The sequence below is a fragment of the Sturnira hondurensis genome, unplaced genomic scaffold (assembly GCF_014824575.4).
Source record: "Sturnira hondurensis isolate 20B ecotype Veracruz unplaced genomic scaffold, ASM1482457v3 Scaffold0008710, whole genome shotgun sequence".
Classification (NCBI taxonomy): Eukaryota; Metazoa; Chordata; class Mammalia; order Chiroptera; family Phyllostomidae; genus Sturnira; species Sturnira hondurensis.
Genome location: NW_028081341.1, coordinates 457,560 through 479,761, shown reverse-complemented (window position 1 = coordinate 479,761; position 22,202 = coordinate 457,560). Strand labels below are relative to the sequence as shown.

Below are 22,202 nucleotides of genomic sequence, written 5' to 3'. Positions count from 1 at the left end.
ATTAACACTAAAACATTTCATTTAAATAATAAATGCTCATCAAAAATGCCCTGATGTAAACATTTCCCACATTTAAAAATTTGTGGATAAAATATTGCACTTATAGTGCGTTCTTATCAATACAGAATTAAAGTTGATAGTTATTTAAAATCTCTTTTAATTAGGCAAAAAAAAGCATTTTATGTGCCTGTTGCATAATTGCAACAAACAAAACCCTTGTCACACCTAAAACCGTAAAGGCCCATAATCTAAATTGACAACTATGAATAAATTTCACTTTTTCTGAAGACTGCTGAAGTTTCCACACTGTAAAGTCAGAATAGATATTAATATTTACAAAAGGATGGGAAAAATGAAGAATGAAGTAAATTCTTCAAGCTGTTCTTTACAAATAGTAAAAATTTAACAAACATGAATTTTTTAAAGGAATTATACTCAGCATAGTGTTTTAAACTGTCAACTCAGTGAACAAAATGTTTGCAGTGTTTTACATTTATGGTCCCAGGGAAAATTAGTTAATTATTTTGCCAAAAAACCCTACTCTATTGAAATAATTATAATTCATAGCTATAACAAAAGGAGGTAAATTTCTTAGCTTTCTCAGTAAAAAGTATAATGTAAATTTTTCTTAATATTCACTTGTTTCTACCGCAACTCAAATACATTTGTCAGGAACTGTGAACAATTAAGTGTCTTCTGAACTCACAAACAAACATATCTGTATATTCTGAAAGTTCTGTATTTTTTGGTATTTACTCTGCTAAAGTCTCTAATTAACCAAAATAAATAAATAAGTACAACAAAATTTTCAGTTGAAACATCATCTTTCAGCATATTTTAGAAATATTCTGCCAATTTCAAATAAGTAAAATAATTGATTAAAAATGAAAACAAGAAGATATGTACATGGGAACTAAGATTAAATAAAAACAGAATGCAAAAATAATTTATAAGCAAAAATCATGCTGAATAAGAGAAGCAATCTTACTTAGCTTGCACCTGTTTGATAACAGGAACTGATAAAATGCTCCCGTTTTTACCCAAATTTTGAAATATCTACCTTACATGTTAAATGAGAATTCAACTGTGAACTCACATAGTTGTATAAAACTTGTCCAGGTAAATATTGGTAAGAAATAGATACATATTTGTTTTTTCCCCAATCTATCACATCTATGTATTTTACTGCTGACTGTTATGATAATTTCAAATTTTCCATGCCTCAATGCAGCTAATGGCGAGGTATATACAGTATATTCAGTTCACAGGGACACCAGAAATATTTTACACATATTTTATACATACATAAATTATATACATGTGCAAATTGATCTGAAGGAAGTCAAGATGCATTTTCTAATGCTTAAATTTGCCTAAAGTTAATTATCACGTTTTGCTTTGACCCGAATTAACAACATTTGACACTGTGTAATTATAAAAGGAAGATAAACATAGAGATAAATATACAATAAACATACCTACTAAGACAGTTACAATTCACCTTACTTTGAAAGAGAATAAATCAAGTTTTCTTCAATATCTTAAAAGTAATATATTTACTTTAAGGTAAAAATATTCAATCTAGATTACTATTAACTAAAATATAAGGCAAAGTAGTATTTAGAATAGTGATAATAAGGTTTCTTAAGAACAATAACAGTGTAACCGAGATTCTACTTTTCTGCTTTTAAATACACCACAGTGTGTCTATTTTTTAATGTCTAAAAATGCTGCTAAAAATGGCTATATAAAATCGGAGGTTGCTAATATTTGATTAGTATAATATTTAATGGCAACTTGTGAACTTAACTCTTAAAATACTGAAGTATAAAACAGTTTATCAACGTACGTGACACAATGCAGTTAAAATAAAATGAACAACTTTAAAACTGTATTTAAGTGCATTTGAGCTGCAGAATTTCTTTCATAAAAGTCATCTTTTTATAGCAAAACAGCAATTAAATACAACTATTTAAAGTTATTCAGTCATGTTTATATACCAAACATTTCTCTTAAAACATTTGTTAGAAATAGAATCAAGGTGTTAATAAAATTTTATGATTACATAATAAATGTTAATTATTTAGAATCCCAAACACCATATTTGAAATATACAAAAATCCCAGCTAAAAATGTTAAGTTTAATTGTTCACACAAAACTTCTCCAAAACTTCATTACTTACAGTTCACTGAGTATTACTTACAGAGATTAACAGTTTTAAGACTTTCATCTGTTATTTATCCTGAAGTATTTGAAATAACCTTTTCGCACTGTATACGTCTCAATGAGATGAGCATCCCTACTCTGTTCTGCTGAGAAAAACAACAAAAAAAATCAGTAAATCTTCTTCTCTAAGATTGTTCTTGCTCTGACGTACTTTAGGTGACCACAAGCAGGAATTCATCATGATAAAAGCTACAACACGAGGAACGTTTTTTTAAAAATGCTTGGCTTTTTAAAAAATGCGTGTTTCATATTTACTGTATAAAGTCATTTTGACATGCCTACACAACTGGTTGTGGCAGTTTTCAGACATGATTTCTAATAAAAAAAAAAATCGCCCCAGGTTCTTTAGAGAAAGCTTGCCGCTGGGAAGTTGATTTTGGCCAAGTGCCAAAATCATGTGCAAAGGGGCCTCATTAGGGATTCATGGCAGCCTTCAGCAGTAACAAAAAATGTGACCCAACAGGCTAAATCAGTGACTAAAATTAAAAAGTAAGAGACAAAGACAACTTACTTAATATTCCTTCCAAAGCAACATTAAACTTTTTTTGGTAATTAAACCCTTGTTAGTCTAATGCAGGGTTCTTCTGTCCTCAAATGGTTGTACAATTACTCTTTAAAACTTGTCAATTTGCCTTCTAAATACACTTTCTTTCTGTGGCAGTTTACAAAGATTTTCCTATATAATAAAACTCTATATCCACTATAATCCATTCAAAAGCAGAAAACAGAATCGTAAAAATGCAGACTACAGTATTCTCTTAAGATTTAAACAAACAAACAAAAAATAAGCAAACAATAGTCAGTACCTTTTAAAACTTCTACAGAAGTGAGGATGGACACGCCAGACTCATGTCGATTGTCAGGAATCATTCTCACTGCCCAACTTTTCCCCCCAAAAGTACATTTGATAGGTAGCCTTACCTAGATGTCTTCTGGCTTTTCTTCAGATCAAAAAGTTTCCTGCCTAAGCACACAGATATTCTTTCACGAACCATAAAGGTCCTTTTATGAATCCAGCACTGTAACAGGCAGCTTTCCACACCACGTTGAGAGCCCAGTGCGTCAGCTCTCAAGATAAAATTCATTGCTAATACACAATTAGTGGGAGAGGTTGTCTATTGGAGAATATCGCAAGGAAAGAAAGAAAAAAAAGAAGTTTTTTCTTTTCTTTTTCTTCCTTTTTTTTTTTTTAAGCAAAGAGGGTGCGGTCAGATGTTAGGTTTTGCCTGAGAAAAGGGCCCTACACTGCACTAGTACCTAAATACTAGCAGAAGCTGCCTGGGAAGAGAGCCAATGGAAGGACTTTGTTTGACCCAGCTGCCAATCTCCCCTGAAGCCGTGCGCCAGACTAAACACTCACACTATTTTAACTCAAATCAGGCTACAGCAGCTGTTTGCTTTCCGGCTCCGAGCTCTGCACCCATCATGGCCTGTGCAGTTCACCCGGCGAGCTCTGCTGGCTGCCTGGCTGAAATCTGTTCTGGGTTGGGATTTGTCATTGGAGAATAAATTTTAACCCTATTCCTTGGGGTAACTAAAGACTGTTTATTGTGCAGCATTTAGATCTGGTAATTTGGGATGTATTTACGATCCTTTTAAAGAAGAGTGATTTTTTTTTTTATCATAGAGGAGAATTGAGATTTGAAGGTAACTTAAATTTCAAGGATTTATGTATTTCTTTGAAATTCTAACCAAACTCTTATGATGTTCAGGTTAATCCTAAATTAACCCTTGTGTGTAACAATAACAAGGACCTTACCAGGACTTGTTAACCTTTGTTAAGGTCCTTAACAAAGATGGTATCCCAACTTCACCCCAAGACAAACTTTTTCAACCCTAGCAAGATGGAAATTTGGCATCACAGGACCAGAGAGACTCACATCCATTTAAGAGTTAGTAACGACTGCTTAATGCTCTGGAACGTGCATTCAGAAGCAACACCTCTGCATACATGTAGTTTGTTGTCCTGATATTAAAAAGTACCATGCGGCCCATCTACCTTTCCTCAATTTCTAGCTTATTTTAGCTACTGGGCTGAATTCAAAAATCCTACCCTAAATTGTAAACCGTTAAAACTTGCCCATTGGCAGTCTCCAATAAAAAGGAAACTAAACAGAAATTAGTCAGGGGATGTGTAATTGAAGCAACAATCGACATCTGATGTAGCAGAGCGATCTGGTAACTAAGATCTACTGCACACCAGGTATGAGCAAAAGAGCGCATGTGCGGAGAAAATAAATCCGTAAGTCATTCAACACGGGCAAGAGAGAGAAAAACTGAGAGGAGTGTGATAACATGGCCTATGACCAAAAGTTTATAGTCCTAACCAAATTACTCCTCTTACCCCAAACCAAATTACTGCTCGTGGACAACAAGGGCCACGGTGAGAGAAGACAGCATCTTCTCAATTACAGTTTTTTGTTTCTGTCGTCACACTTGGGTAAAAAACTGTTTCTTCATTTAGGGCAAATAGCCAATTATCCTTTCTTTTTTGACATTAACTAACTTGGTTCACACTGGAGTTAGAAGATAAACCGTAACAAAAATTAATTTTTTTTGAAATACTGGAAAAGTATGTCCAAAATTTTTTTCAGAAATTTGTTTCTACTGCTTTAAGTAGAGAGTTTACTTTGTTTCTATCCCTGGACCCCAAAATGGTATATATTTTATCTTAGAAACTAGGAATCTAAATTATAAAAATTAAAATTCATTATTATAATATTTATATTATATAAATATATAAATTTATCGCATAATCTTTCATTTGTATGATATATAACTTTGATATATCATATAAACAAAATATATTATTTCCTCAAATCAGTAGTGGCAGCAATGGGCACAGAAGTTGACTCATTAGTTCTAATAGGTGCACATAAAGACTCAATTCATGAAAAATGCGTGCCAAGATAATATTGTATAAAAGGGAAGTTATTATCCTTATTCTGAAGGTAATGCACATATAAACCCAAAAGGTTCTCATTGGATGGACCTGGCTGCCTACCTAGCACTGTATGACTACATGTTCAAAAATTTTGTGGAATCAAAACGCCAGGAAATGGTTTCTTTGAGCCCTTCAAACCAAGGAAATAGTCAACATATTTCTCTGGGTGGCTTATTACAATCTAACAAGCAAATTTCACCCATGATTGCACTATTACTTGCATTCTTGCAATAGCTACAAAATGGTGGTCCTGTACTACCATGGATTCATCTCAGTAATTACTTCTGTTCCATGGCATTCTGCATTCCTCTCTTCTCCTCAGACACCACCCATGAAGCTTTTAGTTCACACCAGGAGTGTTATGGGTTGAATTGTTTCCTGTCTCCCAAATTTTGAATATCTAGATCCCTGTATCTCAGAATGTGTCTATAACTGGAAACTTCAAAGAAATAAATTAGTTAACTAAGGTTATGTGAGTGGGCCCTAATCTGATATGACTAAGTGCCCTTACAAGAAGAGATTAGGATGGAGATATACACAGAGTAAAGAATCTATGAAGACACAAGGAGAATATCATCTGCAGCCGTGGAGAGAGGTTCAGAAGAAACCAATCCCGCCGGCACCTTGATCTTGGACTTCTAACTGCCAGAATTACGAGGAAGTGAATGTCTGTTGTTTAAGTTGTCCAATCTGTGGTACGTGTTATGGCAGCCTGAGCAAACTAATACAATGTCTAAGTACAAAGGAGTGAAAAATTATCTCATTTTGGAATGCAATTTGTTTATACATTCAGCTTTTAATTTTCTCCAAGAAAGTTTGTAATTTATGAAAGAAGAGTGCAATAGTCACATTTTTCAGAAAGAAAAACTATATGCAAGCCAGAGTTTTATATAAAAGTCATTTTTGGTGTTTAGATGAAGAAAATATAACAAAACTGTCACTTTTCCATGGTAATATATTTATTTTCATACTGTGAGCAAGAATACTCTACTTAAGTCATGGCCTAGTACATAATAAAATTGTATGTGCACAATTAGTATGCATAGATGTTGAAAAGAATCATGAAATAAATAGGTATCTAGGTTTTTCTTTAGGAAAATAAAAGTAGTATGTACACTTTTGATTTTGCAAGACAGTTTAATTTAACATATGGACAATTTACAATCAAGACCTGACAATAGATAAAAATTTCATATCAAAAGTTGGAAATAAAAGGGTTAAATATTTGTGAGGGGAGAGTTCAAATAACTTTTATGAAGGGAAATCTCTTTAAAAAGAAGAAAAACAAATGTAGGTGTCTTGCAAGAAAGTCTAGATAAAGGTAAAAGAAATGAAACTGAAAGTAGTCAAAATTAAAAAGTCAAAAGATCAATCGGAATATCCCCAAGGTAAACCATATTTATCCAGACAGTTAAGGGATGGATCCTTCACTTGCATGGTGCTGGAGGCTGCCTGGTATTGGTGGGGAGTGAATTAATGTAGGGATATCTTTGTTGTGGTGGTTTGCAAAATTCTAAGATGGCTCCTAAAATTCCTACTTTCTAGTGTACACTTACATGAATGCTTTCCCCAGCAATTCCTTGGAACCTGTGAATATGGAGATAGTTCGTTTGATTAGATTATCAATCCATATGTAAGAGTCAGTGAGAGCTTCATGTGAATACTAGAAGGAAAAGGGAGAAGTCAATGGCAAACGAATACATCTGACCAGAAGAGGTAAGGAAAAGGTGATTGAAATGACCACTGGGATGAGATATTGTTTTACCTAGCAACAATTCCCCCCCACTGATATGTGGATATATGAATCCATTCATTTTTGGATTCACCCATCCTCTCAAAAATTCTATTTAATGGTGACTTCCTATGGGGGATTGGACTAAGTGTGGTGTAGGGTAAAACAAACAAACAGAAACAAAAATTAAAAAAATCACAGCTCCTGCCCTGGCTGGTGTAGCTCAGTGGATAGAGCACGGGCCTGCGAACCAGACGATCGCGGTTCGATTCCCAGTCAGGGCACATGCCTGGGTTGCAGGCCAGTTTCCGGCAGGGGCCAATTCCCTGCAGGGGATGCACGAGAAGCAACCATACATTGATGTTTCCTCCTCTCTCCTTCCCTTCCCCTCTAAAGATAAATAAATAAAATATTTAAAAAAAATCACAGCTTCTGATTTCATTCTAGGAGGCAATCTAAAATCCAAGCAGCCAATTCTAAAGAGAATGGCAGTACCGTATTTTTTGGACCATAAGATGCACCTAGGTTTTAGAGGAGAAAACTAGGGAAAAAATTTGAAGCAAAAAAATGTGGCAAAGGATTTAATAACATAAACAACATAATATTTCACCAATGTAAATGTAAACTGAACTCAACATCAGCATTAACAACCATTATTTCTCCCAAATTTGGGTAGGGGGAGTGCATCTTATAGTTCAAAAAATACAGTATATTTGTTGAACACTTCAAAAAGCTGAGGTGGTACTGTCTAGTGGTTCTGTCAATGTGATAGAATGTTATGACAATACTGGTACTATCACTTATTCAAGCACTTAAAGTAGTTAATATGAAAGACATTAACATGGAAAATGATATTATTACTCTGCAGCTTCAGAATGTCATTGTTTAAAGTGCCTAAATATGTCATTACTTATATAAAATTATGATTGGTAATTTCCCTTTTTTGTACATATTCCCCTTACTATATCTTATGCTAGTTGAGACCAAAAAAGAGCATGTGTCTCTAGAAATGCTAAAAGGTTAAAATAATAACTAAGATATAATCTTTGTGTATGAAAGTCCATTATTATTCTGAAGTAGATTGCAAACTACACTACAGTAGCTTATACTTTAAGCAAGATACACTAATAATAATACAGTACTCTGAATACCCGTTTCCTCTGAGAATACCCATAAAACATGGGGAAACTCTTTTAAACCAATGTAGATGGAAACTGAATACAATTATGGAACACCCAAATTATTATAAAGGAAATAGTCTTAAATGGTTAAGTAAAAATTATCCATGAAGATCATATGCTCAGATTTAAAATAAAACATAATACAACATGTAATTGTCAAAACAGGAAGAATTTTTTTAGCTTCTTAACTGGAATAGCAAATGCAGGTGCCCACAGAAACACAGCACACATACAAACAAACAAAAATACAGTGTTAAGCAATGAAAGAAAAAAAAAAGAAAGATAATGTATTCTTATTGTACAAGCTTTCAAAAATGACTTAATATTTCCAGTGGTTTTTTAAAAAAACATGCCTTGCTTCACTACATTTTCTTTACGTATAAATCCACTTTTTGAGGGAATTCGGTAGGCATTTTTATATATTATCAAGTAGATTTTATAGTTTCAGAAAGATTAAGAACAATCTAAATATACACAAGGAGAAATAGACAATAAAATAGTTTCACAGGTGATTTCTACCAAACATTTAGGGAAAATATGATAACAATTCTCTGAAATCTCTTCCAAAAAATAAAAGCAGAGAAACATTATCCACTATTTAACTCAGCATTCAATGAACCCAGCATTACTCTAATGCCATAAGGAGTCACAAGAAAGGAAAATGACAGGCCTGTATTTCTCATAAACACAGACACAAAAAAGCCTCAAAAAATTCACAAGTCAAATTCAACAATGTATACAAAACAATTATAGCCTAGAACTAGGGTTTATTCCATATATGCAAGGCTGGTTCAATATTTGAAAATCAATCAATGTGATCCACCACAACAACAGACTTAAAGAGGAAAACTGTCTGACAATATTAATTGACATAAAAGACATCATTTAACAATCTTCGAATTCAGTCACACTAAAAACACTCAGCAAACTAGGAAGAGTGGGAAACTTTTCCAAGTTGATGAAGAACGTATACACAAACCTACAGCTAACATACTAAATGATGAATAATGAGATGCTTTCTCCCTAAGGAACAACAACAACAAAAAAAGGCAAGGATGTTCCAAATTACTCCTCCTATTCACCATCATACAGAAAGTTTTAGCTAGTACCATAAGACAATAATTTCAAATAAAAATATAAATTTTGGCCCTGGCTGTGTAGCTCAGTGGATTGAGCGCGGGCCTGCGAACCAGATGATCATGGTTCGATTCCCAGTCAGGGCACATGCCTGGGTTGCAGGCCAGTTCCCAGCAGGGGACTCACGGGGGGCAACCATACATTGATATTTCTCTCCTTCTCTCCTTCTCTCCTTCCTTTCCCTTCTAAAGATAAATAAATAAAAAATCTTAAAATATATGTATATAAATTTTGAACAAGAAAAATATCTCCGTTCATAGATTATAGGATCATCTATATAAAAATTCAAAAAATGAAATAACAGCAACTACAGCAAGGTTTCAGGATGCAATACAAAAATACCAAGTTAGAAGATGACTGAGGTTTGGGGTTCTAGTGCACAGCACTGGATTCTAGTAACTATCACTGTATTGTCCACACAAAACTTGCAGGAGAGTAGACCTTAAATGTTCTCACCGTACACAAAAATAATTACGTGATTTGATGGGAGCCTTAGCTAACGTTACAGTGGTAATCATACTGTCACTGTATAAGTAAATCATATATAAGTATATCAAATCAACAGGTACCTATTAAATTTATGCAATGTTATGTCAATATATCACAAAAGCACTAGAAAATATTAAAATATTTTTAAAGGTCAATTGCCTTCCTCTTTGTCAAAAATAAAAATAATAATTTGAAATCTTAAAAATATCCTTTGTAAGAGTATCCAAATAAATACTTATGTACAAATCTAATAAAATACATATAATAAATACGTATGGAAAACTACAAACTGATGATGAAAACGTAAGAGGCCGCCTAAACACATGTATGTTTTTCCCCTACCAGCTGATAGGGCCTCAGGCACAGTGAGCGCATGGCGAATGAGCACATCTAGCTCCCAGACCTTGGTTTCTAATACCATTATCCAATAAAAGAAGATAGGGCTCCTTGGAGACATGTCTGATCCTAGGACTTAGCAGAAAATATGCAAAATAAGTCTGAGCATCTTACAGTGCCAAAAAGTAAGTGCCAAAAGTAAAAATAAATAAACAATGATAAATATATATCAAAGACATACAGAAGCCAACTGAAAGATGTTCTAATGGCCAAAGCTGGAACAATGTGAACAGCAAAATAAATTAAGTCATATTGGATTATAACCCAAAATACAAAATAAATATTTCTGAGTATATACTAACATAAATTAATGAGTTAAGTAACTTGGAAATGATAGACAAATATTCCATGCAGCAGAGTTCTAAAACTTTCCAAATCTATATATTGCGTTTTTAAAGAGGCAAAGCATATCTGCCCACTCCTTGAGTGTGGGCTGAGCATAGAGACTTCCTTCCAAAGAGCACGATAAAAGAGAAATTAAAAGGATAATAAAAATAAATTTAGAGTGGAAAAATTGACAAATATTTCCACAAACCAGGGGATTACTATGAGCATAACAGTGATCGGTTATTTTGGTAGTGTTCAACTTGGATATCATGCGACAAGAATGGCAATTACCTTTGTGGTTGTCTTCCCAGAGTGGCATTATTCCAATCTAAGCACAACAGAAGCATCAGACAAATTTCATCTGAGAAATATTCTACGGAAAAAAGTTGACCAGTAAACCTCAAAATTGTCAAGGTCATTAGAAACAAAGTCTGAGAAGCAGTCATGTTCATGCATATCCTAAGGAGACGTGACTGTTAATGTAATGTAATCCCTGAATGGGATCCTGGGAAAATAACAACAAAATATTAGGTTAAAAATCCTAAGAAAGTCTGAATGAAATATGGATTTTAGATGGTCATAGGTATTATGTTTGAGTAATTGTGACAAATATATCATATTAATGAAATGAGAAACTGTGTGTAAGGTATACGGGAAATCTTTCTGCCTCTGAAATAATTCTATAAATATAAAATTGTGATAAAGTTAAGCTTATTAAAATATGTAGTACAAAATATTTTAAATGGAAAAAATAATTGAAAAATTCACGAGTATTTTATCCAACATTTTATTAAGTATGGAAGCAATGTCCAGAAAGCAATTCCTGAGAAGTATGTATTAAAGTAACAAAACTGCTCCTTGCTCTCCATGACACTGTTTCCCTTAGATTTTTCCTCATCTAACTAATTTTGTTTTCAACAGTTAAATATAAGTATCACTCAAGATTTCCTCCTTAGTTTCTGTTTTTTTTCTTTTCTCATTCTAATAAGAATTTAACTGAGACTTACAAGAGTGCTAATAACCTCAAAATCTTCAGCGCAGACACCTCTATAGTTCTGACTGCGCTTTTTAAATGCCCATAGGCATGCCATCTTCATTCCTAAAATTAAATGTATTCTTTTTCCTCTACCTGCCCCTACTCTGTTTCGCTTCCCTTGTTGCATGCCAGATAACTGCAGTTAGAAGAGATTTCAAGATATTTCATTGAATTCCAAGTAAAACACTGGGACAAGTAGAAAAACATGAAATACAAATACGTAATCAAGAAAAAATGTTTTCAACAACAGCAAAAAAAAAAAAAAAGCAAAAGAATTTAGCGGGCAGGTCAAAAAGATGTATCTTGCTCCAGGAAAAATGAAGAAAAAAATCATGATGAATGGATAAATATATACATAATAGAATATTGTTCAGCTGTTAAAAAGAAGAAATTCTAGTCATTCATGACGTGGATGAATTTGGAGTATATTATGCTAAGTGAAATAAGCCAGACATAGAAAGAGAAATACTTCATAACCTCATTGATACGTGGGATCCAAAAACGTCAAACTTAAGAAAACACAGAGGAGAATGGTGGTCGCCATCTCTAGAAATGGAGAGATGTTGGTCACAGGGCAGAAACTTTAAGTTATAACATGAATCAATTCTAGAGATCTAATGATCTAATGTACAGCATGGTAACTACAGAATCTCACTGAACGTCTGAAATTTTTTAGGAGAGTAGAGGCTAAGTTCTCTCACCACAAGAAAAGGGAACCACGTGAGGGGATGGGTATAGTACGATAACATGCTTGATTGAGTGTGAAAATCAATACACAACACATACTTATATTAAAATACCACATTGTAAACCTGGAATATATCCCAATTATACATCAATAAATCTGGGGAGAAGATTTAAAAAAACTCAACATACGGGCCATTCTTACTTATGCCAAACGAAGTTTGAACTTTGTGTTTGGGCTTGGACATCTTCCCTAAAATATTATACTTTTTTCTTCTTTTTCTATACTAAGAAGTAGATTAATTATGCTATGTTCTTCAGAACACAATGTTGGATGACTGCTTAAAATGATAATAGTATGTTTTACTCCAATACTTGTTAACAATGGCTAAATTATTTACACATTCAGGATACCATATCAGTGTTATGAAAAATTTCACTTAATTTTTTCTATAGAAAAATGAATAGAACACCAAAATGGCAGGTGATAATCTAATTTTAAAAAATTAGATTTTAATTTTAAAGTTTGCAGATGCATGTATTTTCTGGGATTGAACTCCCATTTGTACTGTTTGACATCAAGTTCCTATGCATGTGTCTCTCATAATTGTGCTTCGAAATCAAGCCTTACAAATAATCTCAAATAGAGAATGGCAATTATAACTACAATGTATTGAACACGAACTCTACTAAAGTCGCCATATAAATTCTCTGTGATTATCACTCCATCCTAAAGAAATACACTCTACTGTATTGATTTGAAAAGTCTCCCCGGATTTATACATAATACCTAGTAACTATGATTGTGCTTTTATTTGGGAATGGAATTCTTTGGTCCCTAAATCCAACGTGACTGGAGTTTCCTATGAAGAGAAAAATGAACACAGAGACAAATATGAAGAATGCTATGTGACCATGGAGGCAGAGATTAGAGGGATGTATCTACAAGACAAGGAACACCAGAAGAGAGAGTCATGAAACAGATTCTCCCCTAGAATCTCCAGGTGGCACCAAAGCTCTGACCCCTTGATTTCTGACTTCGACCATCAGACCTGTGGGGAAATATTTCTGTTATTTTTAAGCCACCCAACTTACAGTAATTTGTTATGGTAGCCCTAGGGATCTAATATATTACCATGATTGAATAGCATGAGGGATCCTGCTGCCTGCCTCTGCCCTCTAGACCAGGGGTGTCAAACTCATTTTCATGGGGGTGGGGCACATCAGCCTCAAGGTTTCCTTCAGAGGGCTGAATGTAATTTTAGGACTGTATAAATTGAACTACTCCTTAACTAGGGGCAAGGAGCTCAGCACTGCCCCTGGGTAGAAGTAAGGAGCTGGATAAAACAAGGTACAAGAGCTGGATTTGCCCACAGGCCTCGTGTTTGCCACCTGTGCTCTAGACACAACTCCGAGGGCAAAGGTTTGGTGTTAAAGGAACTGAGTCTTCATTCAAAAGCTACTTATTTTGGAATCTAACCTCTTAAACTCTTTAGTTACAGCTTTAATCACTTAAATCTATCCATTAAGGCTAGAATCCCTACTAACGCCTGAGTTCTCCGATCATTCCTTCTGCTAGTTTTTGATGATCTGATTTCTCTATAGGATTGGCTTACAAACTAAAACAACATAAGATACAAAAGCTACACAATTTGGGAAGAATGGCAGGCTTCTGCCTCAGGGCCCATCCCCTCTGGAACACCCAAACAAGACGAGGCACACCAGGCCAATCTGATCGTAGGCTGCACTTGGAGTTCCTTCCCATCCAAAATACCATCCACTGGGAAACGCAGGCAGCTGCAGCGCCATCATCCAGGCATCCTCAAGGAAGAGACCTAGTCTCTGCCTTCCTTTTAGTGGGAATATTCTGGCCCATAATTCCATGTGCTCCAGAAGCATCCAGCTTCTCAACCAATCCTGTCCTAGGCTGATTCCTTCGTCTTGAGCAACCTCCTCCTATGGCCCCTCTCTACCCTTCACCAGTGATCTGATCAGATCCCTCTCTATTATTATTACTAGTTACTTTATATAGATGAAGAACTGAAATTTGGAAAGGTTAACTATTATTCAAGTAATATCAGCATTAACTCCTGATATTAAACATCAGTATTAGATCCAAATTATCTGACACAGGAACCCATGCATTTGATCACCATCTCAACTGTGTCTAAGATAATGTTTATTGATTATTTCTTATATAATGGGCATATTTACTCTGTAATTGTTCTTTGTGGTATAACAATTGTTTAGCTCTCTAGTAACATATCTTGCAAATTGCCCATACCATCAATGCATGCAACTAGGTTCACGGTCATGTTTTCTCTCCCCAGTCTGGGTACACCTTTCCTTCCAACACTTTGCTTGGCTATCTTCTGTTTGGAGACAGCATGGGTGTTAACTCTATCAGAAAGACTTTCTTGACTGTTTCCAGACCAAAGTCCAGTTTAGCATTCTCTCAATGCCTGTACAATACATACTTCTAAATAACATAAGCTATTGCAACTTGCTTTATCTACCTCCCATGACTTTATAAACAAGGACTATGCTTCCTTCTTTTCATTCTCAATGACCCATATATATAGTCTTTGGCACCTAGGAAGCACTGCTAAGTGATATGAACTACTTAATGAGAAAATTTTTGACTGGAATATTTCATGTTACATAAAGGAGAAGTCTTGAATTACATAAAATATGTAGATCTCTATAACTCAATTTAAAATAACCAATTTGAAATCTATGTAATGAATGTAAATTCAAATGCAAGAAACTAGATTCTGGAAAACAGACAAGATTTGTGAGCCATTTGATACTTATTAATAGGCTTGAGTGTAATATGATAAATAATTTAACAATCCACTTAAGTGATTTTCTTCTTTGGAACGTTTGTTCCTTAATTATGGTTTAAGTATATGTTTGTCATCTGATTTTTCCCTATGTTGAGTTTGTTTGTGGGTTGAACTGCATCTCCCACGATGACCTATTCAAGTTACAACTCCTGGTACTGAAGAATGTGAACTTATTTGGAATTAGGGTCAGAATGAATTAAGATCAGGTCAGGCTGGAGTAGGTTGGGTTCTTAAAACACTGTGACTAATGTTGTTATATTAAAAAAAAAAGAAAGAAACTTACAGCCAGACACACAGAGGGGGACAGACATATGAAGACACACACACAGGAGGAACACCGGGTGACAATGGGACCAGGGGGCCGAGTGACTGCTCTACACACTAAGGAGCACCACGGGCTCCTGGAAATCACAAGACGCTAATGAAAAGGCATGGGACAGCGTTCAGAGGGAGCGTAGCCTGCTGACACCTTGATCGGATTTCCAGCCTCCAGAACTGTGAGAGAACACTTTCTGTTGTTTAAAACCCCCCACACAGTGGTACTTCATTATGGAGCCCTGAGAAATTAATACAAGTTTTTTTTTAAATCTTGAATATGAGCCCAATTTTATCATGGTCTCCCCACTTTCATTCTAAAGTACCCGCTTTGGGTTCATGACACATGAACTTCTAACATGTCTACAGATATTACATTTTCTGGCATCTAAAACAAAGTAATCATGCTAATATCAACGGAATCTGATATCCTATTGCAATAGATATTCTAATAATAACTTTTCTGTTAAAATAGAAAGAGATAACATTTATTGAAATGGAATGTAGATCTCTCAGAAAAAAGGCCCTGGTGGCAAACAGACTTGCCCTTTCATCTGGCCAAACCTTTCATCACGGCATTCCTCACACCCCGAAACATATTACATTTCAGATTTATAACCTTCAGAAGAAGTCTGAAATGCTCAGCAGTGGGAGGGGAAAAGCCTGGTACAGTTCTGATGTATCCACTCTGTACTTCTCAAGGCCCATATAAAAAAACGTATGGAATGCTGATGAGGTTTTAGGGTTGAAATACCAAGTCTGCTAAAAGCACGATGAATATTACATTAGCCTTTCGGAGTAAAGGTCTAAAATATAGTACGTTTCAGTGCATAAACAAAAAGAGTGGGACGTAAGACTGAACAGATAATGCAGGTCTAAACCCATAATGACCTTTAGCTGTCCTCTCAGAGAATGTGGTACCTCTAATCTCACAAATAATATCACTGTGATTAAATGTAATGAGAGCAGATACCAAGAATGTGCACTGCCTGCCCCTGGGGAGCTTAGCCAAAGTGCCAGCGCAGGCTATTACCTCTTGGTAAATTCTCGCAGCCAGCCCTCAGGCGTCTACTGCCCTCTGGCTGTCCCGGGCTCTCCTTACCTACAGAATGCACACACCCATCATCCTCCAGCCCAGCAACCCTGTGCTTCAAAACCAAACTTCCTGTCAGTTCCACTTTTCAATCAAAACTCCAGTTTCCTCCGGCAAGTGGACTTTGGCATGATTTTTAGCAGAATCCTAATCGGATAATCTGGTAACATTAATTCAAAGTAAATTGCAACTGGTTACTAGCCTAAATTTCTGAGAGAAACTGAGTTCTTGCCAATCTAATTTGTAGAATATAACAGAGAACATGTTTTGAAATGGAAAAATTTCTGAGTGCCCTTTGTTCAAACTCAAATGTCTCTGATTGCCTCTTTGCTTCCTTTTCTTCTTTTCTTTTTTCCTTTCTTCTTTTTCCTCTCTTCCCTCCCTTCCTTTTCTTCCTTCCTTCCTTTTTTCCTTCCTTTCCTTTCTCCCTTCTGTCCTCCCCTCCATTTCCCTCTCCCCCTTCCTATCTTTCTCCTTCATTTCTCTCCTCTCTTCCTTCACATCCCCACCCCACTGCTGGGCCAGCAGTGTGGCACCCCTTTTTTGCATAGATATCCATAAACTGGCTTCTAGCTAGAAATTAAACTAAGGCAATCATTGTCTTTCCCGAGGCAAATGCAACTTCTTCATTCACCAGTACTCTTAATATTCTCCACTGGTGACTTTTTAAATCTGTGATGAGGAAAAATATTCAACTAAGATTCTGAATTATATTTCTTTTTATTATACCCTTTTTAAAGGTACTAACAATAATAATTTAAAGTGTAAATAGGGAATTGGAAAGCATTACAACGAACTACTTCATTTATTACTACTTTTTGTAATTCAAATACTTAAACTGTCATAAACAGTTACCACTGATCAAAATGTCTTTCCCAGAAATTTTAGGCATCTTTTGTAAGCATTCACCAATATTTGGATCAGGCCATCAAAGCAAAGTACAGCAATATACATAATGTGTTTATTATTACTAATTATTTCTTTAAAATAATCACTAATAAGAGAAGCCATGATTAATATATTTCTACAAACAATCAAAACAGTTAATATTTATTTCATACTCTTCTGTGTCAGATGTTATTCTACTTTTCATATAATTCATTTAGCCCCCAAAACAATATTATAGATTAGGTACTTTCATATACTTGCTTTTAATAGACATGGAATACTAAGGCTTGGCCTCTTTCATGAACTTGCTTAGGATCACAGAGTAGGTGAACCATATTTAAAAATCACTGCATGGTTACATAGAAGAATATGGGGCACCTACTCCTCCAGAAGCATATACATAGTCATGTTCTTTTAAAAAAATAAATCACATATGAATATTAATACTGGTTCCAACAGAAGGTGTGGGACCAGCAAGTGAGAGTTAAAATAATGTTGGATTGTCTTGCATGGAAAACAAATTATTTCTGAGGATATCATAAATTAATATGGAAGAATTCTGGTGAAGGAGGTATCGTAGCCAGAAAAAGCACTAAGAAATACCATTATGTCCAGATCGCTTCTCCTAAGGGTGGTCCACAGGAAGAGTAAGGCATTCAAGTCGGGCTTTGGCAAGTTTACAAATAATACCCCTGGTGGTAAAATGCTGAACTGACTATACAAAGACATATGTCTCCATAAATCATAACCAGCAGATAGAAGAGAAAATGAGTCACCTTAATCACTGCAAAATAGAAAAAGTACAACATAGATTCTGAAGGAACAAAGCTTTACACAATATAAGAATACAGTTCCAACCAATACTTCATTTACTTCTAATGAATAAATTATTTGGAATTTTTCAATAAATATTCCTGGACATAAGATCAACAAGTAGCAGGCTGTGTGAGGGAAGTAATTTGACAGCAGCTCAATAAATATCATAGCTCACTATTTTAAATTATAAAAGTAATACCTTCTTAGGATTAAAATATTTAATAATACAGAAGTATATAAAACTTAAAACAAAGATGGCTTTTTTTTCCTTTTTTGTCATTAATATAACCACTAACCTAGGTGTGTTTTCAAGACATTTTCACTACATGAACAAATACATAGTCACTGGTCTTGTTTTGTAAGACAAAAAGACTAAAATTATACTTCTTTTTTAAAAATATAAGCAAATGTTTTGGTTTTTTTCCCAGTTTTCTTTTCTTTTGATTTTTTTTTAAATTGTTGTGCAATGACAGTTGTCCCCATTTTCCTTCACTACTGTCCCCCACCACACCCACACCCACCTCCCACACTCAATCCTGCCCACCCCAGGTGGCTTTATCCAGGGATCCTTTATAAATGTTCCTTGATGACCCTTCCCCTTTTCTCCCCCACTATCTCCCTCCCCTCTTCCCTCTGGGTACTGTCATCATGGATGGAACTGGAGCGCATTATGCTAAATGAAATAACCCAGGCAGTGAAAGACAAATACCATATGATCTCACCTAGAAGTGGAACCTAACCAACAAAACAAACAAGAAAGCATAATATAACCAGAGACATTGAAATTGAAATAAAATTATATTTCGGTATAAATGTATATGTGGCTATAATGGAAGACTAATGTACTTTTTTCTATAAGGGATCTTACCACACATATTATTATTACTATAACTTAATTCATTTCTTGCCAAAATTTAACATGGGAAACTTTGCAAGTCAGAGCATGTAATCCTACCATAGCTATTGAAAAAAGTTCCACATATTCCATAGTATGGTGTCTCATAAGGCATTTATTTAACTATTCCATAAGGTTTTGACTTTTTCCCAAGCTAGATTTTCACACATTTATATATATTACCTTATGTATTTAGAGACCTAAGTTCCAACTCGAACAGTGTGTTTAATCATGAAATGCTGTATTTTTTTTCTCCAATATCTCGCAGAAATAAGATACTGAGGACTTGGAAAAAGTACTTTATCCAATTACTTTTCATACATTTTACTCTGTATGTTTTTGGAGGTAAGAAAGCAGATCTGAAGCCAAATGGCCGAGTTTAAAATACCCTGTGGACCATAGTTAAGTATGTAAAAGTTTAATAAACTAAAATTTCCAGTTACTCTGGCCAAGAGTTTATGTTCCAGAAATATTAACTGACCATTTTAAAAGTAAATCCTAAACGTTGGGATAGGTGGCTAGGGAAAGCACTCCTCAGAGGATTCTAAGGAAAACTCGCTCCAGAAGTCAGTGTGAGCAGGGTCATCCATGTAACAGCCGCTGGGTGCCCCCTTTGGTACTACAGAGACCCTTATGCACAGAGAAATGTTGCAGCTGAGCAGAAGAGACAAGCATCTGGCTGAGAAATAACTCCCTAACTGAGAGCAACTGTTGGCCTCTACATTTGGCCTTGTGCATTGATCTTATTAAATTTCAACGTTTTCTTCTAGAAAAGGGATTCAGTAAGAGAAAAAAATATCACAAAAAATGCTTCTTGCACAATGATTAAAGTGAATAGCCTTCGGATATCTTCTAGGTGGGGAACTTGTTTACAAACAAAGGCAGACACGGGTAGGTGCATGTAGCTTTCTTGGGCTCATCATGAACCAGCATAACCTCCTTTCTTGCCCACCAAACAAATTACCAAAATATCTGAACTATTTCTTTACAGTTGGTATAATTAATAAAAAAGATAAAATTGAGTATCACTTGGTAGAGACAGAGGCTGAGAATCTTCATTAATAGAGTTCAGTAAAAATGAAGTAGGTCACTGAGTTACCAAAGAATAAATATCCTCAGGAGTGTAAATGCAGGTGGGTGGCAACGTTCACATTAGCAGGGAGGGAGAGAAATATTATGTAGGAGGCAGAATTTTAAGCTAAAATTTGCAGAGTTTTAGGCTAAAGCAAAGACAAATTACTAGGTCAGACTTAGTTTTCTATTTATAACTGTGAGCAAAACCAAACAAACACATACAAAACAAACCCTTGTGTCAATAAAGATCAATGGCCACACAATGAGGTCCAATATCAGCAAAATATATAAAACACAATTGTGTTTTTAAAATATACTTTTAGTCATAAAATAATGAAAAGCCTAAGTAAAGATTTGTAAAATGAGTATAAGCTAACATGAATGAAGTTTATATATATATTAATTGGAAGAATAACTTTAAATTTGGTTCATATTTTAAAGAATGATGAAAGGGAAAGTACCAACAAAACTCTTTTGAACAGCATTTATTTCTTTGAAAAACATGTAAAATTAAAAAGGAGCCAATAAGGTACACATGTTGTAGCCAACACCACCTGGCATATTAAGAAAAATATATATACAAAACCCCCACACTTCCTCCATAGTTTTCATTTTAATCACATCTGTTCTAAATTAGAGCTGTGTTAAATAGACAAAAAGTCATGTCATCAAAATCCTTGAAAATTGATAAAACCCATTGATTGCCTCCACAGACAAATGGAACTCACACAATACATTGCATATAGTTTCAGAGGGATTGCTGATTATCTCATCTAAAACTTACTCTCTGATATCAATTTAAGGAGTTCTAGTCTAAAAAAAATGGCCTTAACTAAATGGGATGTACTGTTTCTGAAATTTGACTAACAGAAGAAAAATCTAATTCTTGCCACCATGTTACTATAAAAATACAGCATTTTCTTGAGTGCTGGCGACGCTGGGATGGTGGTGGACACGGGCAGAGTGCACAGCCCGCAGCAAGTCCCTGCCTGTGCTCCACAAATGTTCTGGAGTTATCTCCCCTTACCTTTGTTCTTTCAACCTTTAACACTCATTTTCTAAGAAGCAACTACAAAGAGTCTTCTGAATAAGATAAGAAAAAAAAAGGAACCTTAACAATGTTTCTAATATCCACCATAGAAAACACAACAAGTAAAGAAAACAACCCAGGAACCTAGAGATTCTTATAAACTAGATAAACCAACTTGTTTTTGTAAACTAATAAAAAATCCTTTGAGCAGTTTAAATGTTTTTAAGAAAGAACAAATTTTAAGAAACTCAAAGTCTTTGCTTTCTATTTTAGAAACTAGTGTTTTGGTCCTAAATGCCACCTTAATAACACTCCATGGTTGTAGGAGCACAGATATGTTTTACCTCCTCACACCTCAAATCTTGAATTCTCTCTGAAAAGCTTGAAATTAAATTACTTGCCATGAGTGATAGTCAAATGTCTTTTACACCAAATTTATCAAAATAAACTCATAGAAGTGGACGAAGTTTGATCAACTGAGGTCACATTTCACAACTGCTTGCAACACTGACTGCCGTTAAGTATGCATTTTATATAAATGTAATTTGCAAATGATAACTACACAACGTAGTATTACAAACTTGGCTGTACTTGTCTATTTGCAAGTCACTTACCATATTGTGCATTTCATACTCTTCTCTGTTCAAACCTTGGCATCAAGACTTTCCTTTATCTCGGAAGCAGTAACAAAGTCCTGAAAAGTATTTTTATATTGTAAAAGACTGCTTATGCATATACATAGATATTTCCCCAAATAATAGCCAACTTTTAAAGCTTTCATTATTTATGAAGATATTTAGGTCCAGAAATGATTAGCAAATTAGTAGATTGTTCCTAAGAACACTTGATTTTTATTGAACATTGTGGAGGCATCAACAGTGCAGATTCACCTTTGGAAAATATTGGATATGTATTTATTCTTTTGTCTTTTGTCTGACAGCTGAGTGGTATTGTTTTAAAAGCACCTATTTCAGGTACTAAGAGGTCCTCATTAGATAAATTAAACAGAAACAGCATTAAATTTTAGAAATGAAGTGTCAGAATCAATACCTTTTTGATCTGTAGGTCACTGAGGGAGCAACAGTAAATTAC

At 34.8% G+C, this 22,202-nt stretch overlaps 1 long non-coding RNA gene across 2 annotated transcripts in view; it reads right to left on the bottom strand.

Annotated features, from left to right (window-relative positions):
• The window catches only part of LOC118993297 (uncharacterized), a 160,529-nt gene extending 138,724 nt beyond the window's left edge, over positions 1–21,805 (bottom strand). For both annotated transcript variants that reach the window (XR_005067832.1, XR_005067833.1), the window contains exon 1: positions 21,725–21,805. This is a non-coding gene — a long non-coding RNA (uncharacterized LOC118993297). The remainder of the gene's footprint in view (positions 1–21,724) is intronic.
• Positions 21,806–22,202: the final 397 nt, after the last annotated feature.